Below are 9,371 nucleotides of genomic sequence, written 5' to 3'. Positions count from 1 at the left end.
TGGACTAATACACCCCTAAACCTCAATGTGATGGTATTTGGAGATGGGGCCTTAGGGAGATAATCAGGTTATCAGGTGGAGCCTTCACAACAAGATTATTGCCCTTATTAGAAGATATGTGAGAAGGTTTGCTTCCTCTCTCTTGTCTTCCTCTGGCTTGTCTTTGCAGAAGGAGGGGAAAAAATGGGACAAGGCAAGAGATTTAAATTCTTTGAGTGGTTGACTTTGCTTCACCTGTTGGTCTCTCAGTGGAGCCAACTGGTTGGACATGAGTGGTAATAACTAAAAGGTTTAGCCTAGCATGTGGAAAGTGAGGACTTACTACATTGTGAGGAGGGACTGGCAATAACAGCAAATTCTCTGAGCCTGATGACCTGAATCTGGAAAAAAAAAAAAAATGGCATCATATCTAGGCAACTCACAATCTCCTTTGAGCCATGTGGAAGCATAGAAGTTTATTTTCCTGCCAGCTTTGCACACATGGATAGAATACCAATTTTTAGAGATGAAAGGAACCTCAGGGAGCAACTGGTCCTACATTATTCTCAACCAGTGTTTCCTGGCTGGCAAGCCAGATTTTTAGCACCTCATGCCTATTCTCCTCCCCATTCCCCATCCTCGTTGGTCCCAGTGGTTGTGTCTCTTTTTCTTATTCTGGGGTCAGTTGTAGAATGAGTATAGGCTTGACCAGTTTTGCAGAACAGTTTTGATGGGAACACATAGATCTGGGGATTTTGTGTTTGAAGAACTGGGTTAGGAAAAAAGTAAAGTAACGTCTCCAAGATTGTATGGTGATAAGCAGAAGAACTGACCCTTAAACCCAGACATTTAATTTTATTTGTTGGCTTAAAGTTCAAGTTGTTTCTAGTAAGCCAGTGTTTCCCAACTGTGGCTGGGTCCCACGCCAGGGGTTCTGATTTAATTGGTTTGAGGCGTGGCTGAGGCATCTGGATTTTCAGAATCTCCTCAAGTATTTTGGTGTGCAGTCGCTGTTGAAAACCACAGCCACACATGAGGTAAAATGCAAGGCTATGGGTAGCTCCAAGTGAGGTAAGAGGAACTTGGACTAGAAGCAAACTGGATTATAGGAGAAGATTATTGGATTATAGGAGATTACAGAAGAAAGGAATAGATCTGATATCTTTATGGAAGCCAACTGGGCCAATGAAGGAAATGGATATTGGTTTCTAAATGCAGACCGTGATGGGAACAAGGCCACTGCTAACCCATAGTGCTTTCGTGCAAAAAAAAGAAAAAAAAAAAAATACTCCTCTAGGGAGACTCAGCCCTGCAGGTTCCAAGGTTGGCAAGAGGATGGTCACTGTGCTGTGAATTTAAAAAGGAACCCATGCTTTGGGAGGCTGAGGCAGGAGAATTGCTTGAGGTCAGGAGGTTGAGATCTGCCTGGGCAACACAGTGAGACTCTGTCTCTACAAAAAATTTAAAAAAATTTAGCCAGACATGATGGCACATATCTATAGTCCTAGCTGCTCAGGAAGCTGAGGCAGGAGGATTACTGAAGCCCAGAAGTTCGAGGCTACAGTGAGCTTTGATTTCTGGCCACTGCACTCCAGCCTGGGTGACAGAATGGGACCCTGTCTCTAAAAATGAATGAATAAACAAATGCATGAACAGAACCCCCTCCACCTTGAAGCATTCGGCCCTGCACCAGGCACATGCCAGTGAGCAGAACGAGGACTGGATTTTGGTCTCCACCTGCCCCCTTGGATAGTTCTTTGTGTAGTGGACAACCTGGAGAAGAATGATGTCAGTCTAGGGTAAGGATGTCCAACCAACTAGAAATTCCATGCACCTAGAAGATGAGTGTCTAACACCTTGACTTTCCTTACAGTTAAATTCATCTGTTGGGGGAGAGAGAGAGATGCAAATATGCTCTTACTACTCTAGTCCTTACACTGATAAGGAGAAATTGCTTGGTAACATAGAAATGACTAGAGTTTTTGGGAAACTCCCAGGCTATCTTAGGGTGGATAAGGCTGGGCATAATCAGACATGCTTCCCAACCCTTAAGAAGGTAGACCTTAGTAGAACTTTAAAAAAAGGTGTCCAAGTCATAGCATGAAACTTATGAAATAACATGGCTCAAGAGAATTGGAAGATTGTCAAAAATATAACTCTTAAAATAATTTTTCTTGTTACAAAAGTGATTCAAACTAATTGCAAAAAATGTAGAAAATAGAAATGAGTCAAAAGAGGAAGAGAGTCACTTGAAATTTTACTACTCAGAAATAACCACTCACAGTTTTCTGTTTATCCTATCAGTCTCTTTTCTATGCTTATAGATACATTTAGGATACATTTATATATACTGCAAAATGGATTGTATGTATAGACTTTTTTGATCTGCTTTTAAACTTAATAACATTCCGTAAGTATTTTCTATGTAATTAGCTATTCCCCAACCTTGTTATTTTAACAGTTGCATGGTAACCCATTTAATAATACTGTAAGAATTTATGTAATTCATCCTTATTTTGGAATTTACATTGTTTTCATTTTTTATTTTTATGAATAGTGTTCAATGAACATTCTTTGAGTTTCATCGCTTGCCACATGTATTAGTTGGGGTTCTCCAGAGAAACAGAACCAGTAGGATATATATAGAGAGATAGATAAGAAAAGATTTATTATAGGAGTTGGCTCACGTGATTATGGAGGCTGAGAAGTCCCACGGCATGCTGTCTGCAAGCTAGAGAACCAGAAAAGCCAGTGGTGCAGTTCAATCCGAGTCCCAAGGCCTGAGAACTGTTTACAGGTGAGGGGTTTTGATGCCTGGAGTCTGATGGCCTGAGAATCAGGGGCTCTGATATCCCAAGGCAGTAGAAGATGTCCCAGTTCCATAGGAGGGAGCAAATTCGCCCTTCCTCTGCCTTTTTGTTCTACTGAGGCCCTCCCACATTGGGTGAGGGCGGATCTTCTTACTCAGTCTGCTGATTCCAATGCTAATCTCTTCCAGAAACACTCTCACAGACAGAACCAGAAATAATGTTTCATACACTATCTGGGCATCCCTTAGCCTAGTCAAGCTGATGCATAATATTAACCATCATGATAGCACTATAGGGTGAATATAATTGACAATAATTTACTGTATCTTTTTAAATAGCTCTAAGGGTGGATTTTGGATGTTCCCAATACAAAGATGTGATAAATGAGGTGATGGATATGCTAATTACCCTAGGATGATCATTACACATTGTATACATGTATCAAAATATCACACTGTACCCCATAAATATGTACAATTATTATGTCAATTAAAAAAATAGTAAAAGCTTGGGCGAGGTAGCTCACGCCTATAATCCCAGCACTTTGGGAGGCTGAGGTGGGCAGATGGCTTGAGTCCAGGAATTCGAAACCAGTCTGGGCAACATGGCGAAAATCCATCCCTACAAAAAATACAAAAATTAGCTGGGCATGTTGGTGAACTCCTGTACTCCCAGCTACTTGGGAGGCTGAGGATCACCTAAGCCCAGGATGCAGAGGTTGCAGGGAGCTGAGATCATGCCACTGCACTCCAGCCTGGGCAATAAAGTAGGACCCTGTCTCAAAATAATAATAACAATAAAAGCAAAAAATTAACCATCAAACCACATTCCTGAATGAATTCTTAGAGGTGGACGTGAAGGTCAAACACTTCTTGCCAAATGGCTCAACAGCAAGATTGTATCATTTTCTACTTCCATCAGCAGTGGATGAGAATGCAGGTTTCTTGGAAGACCCTCCAACTAGGCAACGAGGGTCAGAACAATATCTCTGATTCAGTGATTCTTCAACTCTAAATGAGGTTTGTGAGGCAAGGACAGGGGTTGAGACCTTGAAAATAGGCAGTCCCAGGCTGATGAAAATGTGGAGAAAAGGAAATCCTCGTACACTGTCAGTGGGAATGTAAATTAGTAGCCACTGTGGAGAACAGTATGGAGGTTCCTCAAAAAACTAAAACTAGAACTTCCATATGATCCAGCAATTCCACTTCTGTATATATCTATTTTTAAAAGTGAATCAATGTATCAAAATGACTTCTGCATGCCCATGTTTATTGCACCACTATTTACAATTGCCAAAATATGGAGTCAGCTTAAGTGCTCATCAAAGGATGAATACATAAAGGGAATGTGGTACATATACACAATGGAATACTATTCAGCCATAAAGGGGAATCAATTCCTGTTACTTTCAGCAAAATGAATGGAACTGGAGGCTATTAAAAGGGAAAAATAAGGGAAGAACCCAGCGTCCTCCTCACTGGCAGTGTGTCTAATGCCTCCCAGCCCTCAGGGAGAGCTCATTGTGTCCCTCCAGGCTCTTCTTACTCCTTTACAGAAGCAAGTCCACCCCACCCCATCCCTCCCACTGTGCTCAAGCAGTGTCAGGCAGCTAGGTGCATGCAGTGAGAATACCTATGAACAGGAAGCCTGGAATGAACTCTGTGTGGTGAGGTGGGAAAATGCAATGCAGGCTCAGTTCCTCTGGGCCAGTGGGGTCAGCACAGGGCAGACAAATATCTTTCTTGAAATCTTATTCTGTGAGAACAGCCTCCAGGAATCAGCTCTTTGGGTCTGCCCCTTTTCTTTTCTTTTTTTGAAATAGAAGTTTTCCATTTTATCCAAATTAAGTTTTCTTTATTGATGCATAATAGATGTACTAGTACATAGTTTCAGGTACATGTGATAATTTAGTACATTGATATAACTTGTAACGATCAAATAAGTGTACTTGAGATATTCATCACCTTAAATATTTTTATCTTTTCTTTATGCTAGAACTGTTTGAATTATTCTCTTCTAGCTATTTGGAAATATACAATAGACTATTGTAAATTATAGTCACCTAACTGATCTAACACCAGGTCTTATTCCTTCTCTCAAACCATATATTTGTACCCATTAATCAGCTTCTCTTCACCCCTCTCCCATCTAACGTTCCTGGCTTCTGGTAACCACCAATCTCTTCGTCTAAATGAGATTCACTTTTTAACTCCCACATATGAGTGAGAACATGCAATATTTGTCTTTCTGTGTTCAGTTAATTTCACTTAACATAGTAGCCTCCGGACAGAAACCTGAAGACCACTGGTATTTCAAGGGCAGGTGGCAGAAAAGAAACCTTCAAAGGGAACAGAGAAGGAACTGCTTGAGGGGCAGGCTCAGGATAAAAACAGCAAGAGAAAGACGTTCTGGAAAGAGCGAAGACAGTTTCAAGAAGAAAGAGGAGGCCAACAGTGTCAAAGGGTTGAGGTTTAGGTTAGGGTTAGGTCAGTGTTAAATAAAGGTGAAGCACAGCAGGCTGAGCATCAAGAACATTGATAAGATCCAAGGCTTCCAGCTTGTAGGTCAATGTTCTCTCCCTATCCTCTGCTTCTCTCCTGTGATCCCATTCAGAATCTCAGGGGAGAGAGGATTCATCCATCGCAAAGAGCCCCTGTTTGTTTGCCACGGGGCCCATTTTAAGCAAATTTGTTATATGAAAATACGAAACTGCAAGTGTTAATAGTTGCTGGGCTGAGACTGCATGGTTGATGATTGCCCTTAATCCTCTACCCCTGCATGTATCCACGCCCTTTGCTGGGCAGCTTTGTAATTCCTTCCACAAGAGGGCAAGTGTATTTCCCTGCTCCTTGCCTTTTGGCTAAGCCACCTGACTTGCTTTGGCTGGCTGGATGTTAGTAGATGTGATGCAAGCAGGAGCTTGGGCGGCCTTGTGCGGTTGGTTTTGCTCTCTTGAACGTCTGTCATTGCCCTGAAAAGAACCTGCCTGCTGGCTCACTGGTCCCTGGTGGATGAGGGCTGTATGGAACAGAGCCATCCCTAGGTACCCGCAAACTCATGAGGGAGAATTTGACATGCTTGTTACTGTATACCACTGAGACTTTGAGGTTCTTTGTTTCAGAGCAAGCATTTGAGTTTTCCACTATTCATTTAATAAAGCTCTGGTGGCCTCACAAAAGCTTTAATCTGTCCTACCTTTCTTGATTCTCACCTTAGTGTCCCCCTTCCTGACTCCCTGCTGGGACATGGTTCATCTATTGCAGTCACAGCTCTCCTAGATCCTGGGGCCTGATCTGGGGCAGGATGGATTGAAACAGTTCCAGCCCCACCTCCCATTGCCTAACTCCATTCACTTGGGAGGCCATCCCAGCATGATCAGCACTCAAGTATGAATGTGGTGTTTCTTACTTATACCTGAGCCCGGTATCAATCAGGTGCCCTTCCGTTCTAACATTCTAACTCACATGAATTAAATAATTTGTTTTATATATATATATATATTTTTTTTTTTTTGAGATGGAGTCTTGCTCTGTTGCCCAGGTTGGAGTGCAGTGGCATGATCTCAGCTCACTGCAACATTTGTCTCCTGGGTTTAAGCGATTCTCCTGTCTCAGCCTCCCGAGTAGCTGGGATTACAGGTGTGCACCACCACGCCTAGCTAATTTTTCTATTTTTAGTAGAGATGGGATTTCACCATGTAGAACAGGCTGGTTTCGAACTCCTGACCTCAGGTGATCTACCTACCTCGACCTCCCAAAGTTCTGGGATTGCAGGTGTGAGCCACAATGCCCGGCCTACTCAAAATATTTTATTGGACAGCTACTATATGCCAGTCTTTTAAAGGCAAACTCTCCTTTTTTTTAAAAAAAAAAAAAGAAAAGAAAATACTTGGTTGTTTTCATGTAAATCACCCCGTGCAGTGCCTGATATGTCATTGGTGATCCCCTGATGGCAAACACATTGTTATTTTAGAAAATAGTGTAATAAAATCTTTTTGTATAAATCTTGGTTTCCATTTTAAAAAAAATTCTTGTATTTTTAATTATAAAAGTAATGCATGTTTTAACATATTAAAATATCAAATTGCATTTAAATTTTAAATTAATTGACAGGAGCTTGTTTTTCATATCTCCCAGGGAACTGTCTATTGGGTAAAATGAGGCTCAGTTTTGTATTATATGCTTAGCACTGGGCCTGGCACAGGGTAAACTCTCAATTTAGCGAGTGGAACGAGGCTGCCACTATGCAAGTTCAGGTTGGCTGGAACTCCTGCCAGCAACACTGAAATGGCCTCCTAACTGGTCTCCCCTCCTCCAGCCTCTCTGTGCACTGGCTGATTAATTAATTAAAGCCTGATTAATTAAAGTGCATCTCTGATCCTGTCTCTTGATGCTCCAAGCCCTTCTGTGGCTCCCCATTGCCTTACTGACTCTTTCTTTCTTTTCTTTTCTTTTTTTTTTTTTTTTTTTTGAGACGGAGTCTTGTTCTGTCACCAGGCTGGAGTACAGTGGCGCAATCTCAGCTCACTGCAACCTCCGCCTCCCAGGTTCAAGTGTTTCTCCTGCCTCAGCCTCCCAAGTAGCTGGGACTACAGGCGCGGGCCACCACATCCAGCTAATTTTTATATTTTTAATAGAGAGGGGGGTTTCACCATGTTGGCCAGGATGGTCTCAATCTCCTGACCTTGTGATCCACCTGCCTTGGCCTCCTAAAGTGCTAGGATTACAGGCGTGAGCCACTGCGCCTGGCCCTTACTGACTCTTTCTAACTTGCTTTAAGGCTCATAAACATCTAAGCTGAAATGACTTTTTCAGCCATTTTCTCTTACTCCTCCTCATGAATGCTGTACACAACGAAGCGCACAGTTCCTTGAACACACCCCTTACTTTGCACCTTCTAGGTCTTGCTCAAGTTCTCTCCTGTGCTGGTAATTCTTCTCCCTCATCCTCACGTGTCCACATCCTCTCCATTTGTGTGATCTTCTAAATACCTCTTCTCCATGAACCCTCTTCTGATTTCTTTAACTGGAATTAACCATGCTTTCCTCTGCATGCCTTACTGCAATCCTTTCTTTGGATCAGGGTTTCTCCAGCTCAGCTCTATTGAGATTTGTGGGCTGGGTAATTCCTGGTTGTGGGGAGCTGTCCTGCACTGTTTAGGATGTTTAGCACCATCACTGGCCTCTACCTACTAGAGGCCAGTAGCACCCCCTCCACCCAGTTGTGACAACCAACAATGTCTACAGACATTGGCCTAAGTGTGCTGGGAGGCAGAATTGCCTCCTCTCAAAAACTGGTTTAGAGTAAAAATTATGCAATAAATCCCCTGCCACACTCGGGGTTTGCATCTTGCTTAGGAGGATGCTACCTAAGCACCAGGCCCTTTTAAGCCTCCAAGCCTTTGTTCATGCTGTTCCCTCTCCCGGGAATGCCCTTCCCCTCCCTCCATCATCTGATGATTTCCTCTGTAGCCTTCAAGGCCTGGATGACATGCCATCTCCTCTTGTCACCTTTCCCAATCTGCCTTCTCTTCCCCAGGCAGAATGGATGGCCCTGCTCCCTGAGTTCCCACAGCACTTTGCACAAGCCTCAGTCACAGCCCTCACCAGACCATGTGCCATGTTATACAAAAACAGTTGAAATAATTGTGTCCCCAGTCAGAATGTGAGTTGTGGTGTGGCAAGGACCTTGGCTGGCTGAGGCCTCTCCAGGTGCGGCAGAGCCCTGTACCATCTCCTATTGGTATAAGATGATAAAGCAAAAGGCAGTGCACAGGAGTGGTTATGCATATCTAGAAGTTCTGGTACAACAGTGCCTGGGTTCATGCTCATCCCCCTGCTGAACTCTCAGAAGCATTTACTAGTTGTGTGATTTTTGGGTGATACATTAAGCTCTGGAGGTTTAATTTCCCTCTCTGTAAAAATGACATTGTAATAGCATCTACCTTACTGGATTGTTTCAAGGATTTAGTATATTAATACATAGAAAATGGTTGCCAGGTGCCTGGTACACAGTAGATGCTTGGTAAATCTTGATAATTAATGGAGAATGAATGAATGGGTATGTTGAGCTGGGTGATGAGGGAACACAGATCTCACAGGCTGTTATACCAACTCTGTAACAAGGGTGCTACCCTTGAGACTGAAGCCGCTGCCCCTCTCCTGCCCCTTCCAGCTGTCCTCACCCCATCCTCTGCAGCCTGGGCAGTGGGCACTGGCTGCTCAGGGAGTGAGGGCTGTGGGCTCGCTTCACAGTGAGGTAGCCAGGCTGGGTGGAACAAGGGCAGACATTAAAAACCTATTTTCTCACTGGGCATAAGTAATTGGCAAAAAAGCTCTAAATCCATAGCTGTCAGGTGAAGTCATTTCCGAGAGAAAAGGATGGAGGGAGAGAGTAGGAGGAGGGTATGGGTGGGAGCCAGAGGGAGAGAGCAAAATGCAAAACCAGGAGCTGGTGAGGCCAGGACAGAAGCCTTCTCCTTCCCTCTTCCAGACCAGGCTGCTCTCCTCACTTCCAACCCACCCTTATTTATTGTTTTCTTTTCTGGAAAGAGGCTTCTAAGGTGGTAAAAACAAAGAAAGCT

Source organism: Pongo pygmaeus, chromosome 16 (genome assembly GCF_028885625.2).
Source record: "Pongo pygmaeus isolate AG05252 chromosome 16, NHGRI_mPonPyg2-v2.0_pri, whole genome shotgun sequence".
Classification (NCBI taxonomy): domain Eukaryota; kingdom Metazoa; phylum Chordata; class Mammalia; order Primates; family Hominidae; genus Pongo; species Pongo pygmaeus.
This window is presented reverse-complemented; position numbering follows the sequence as displayed.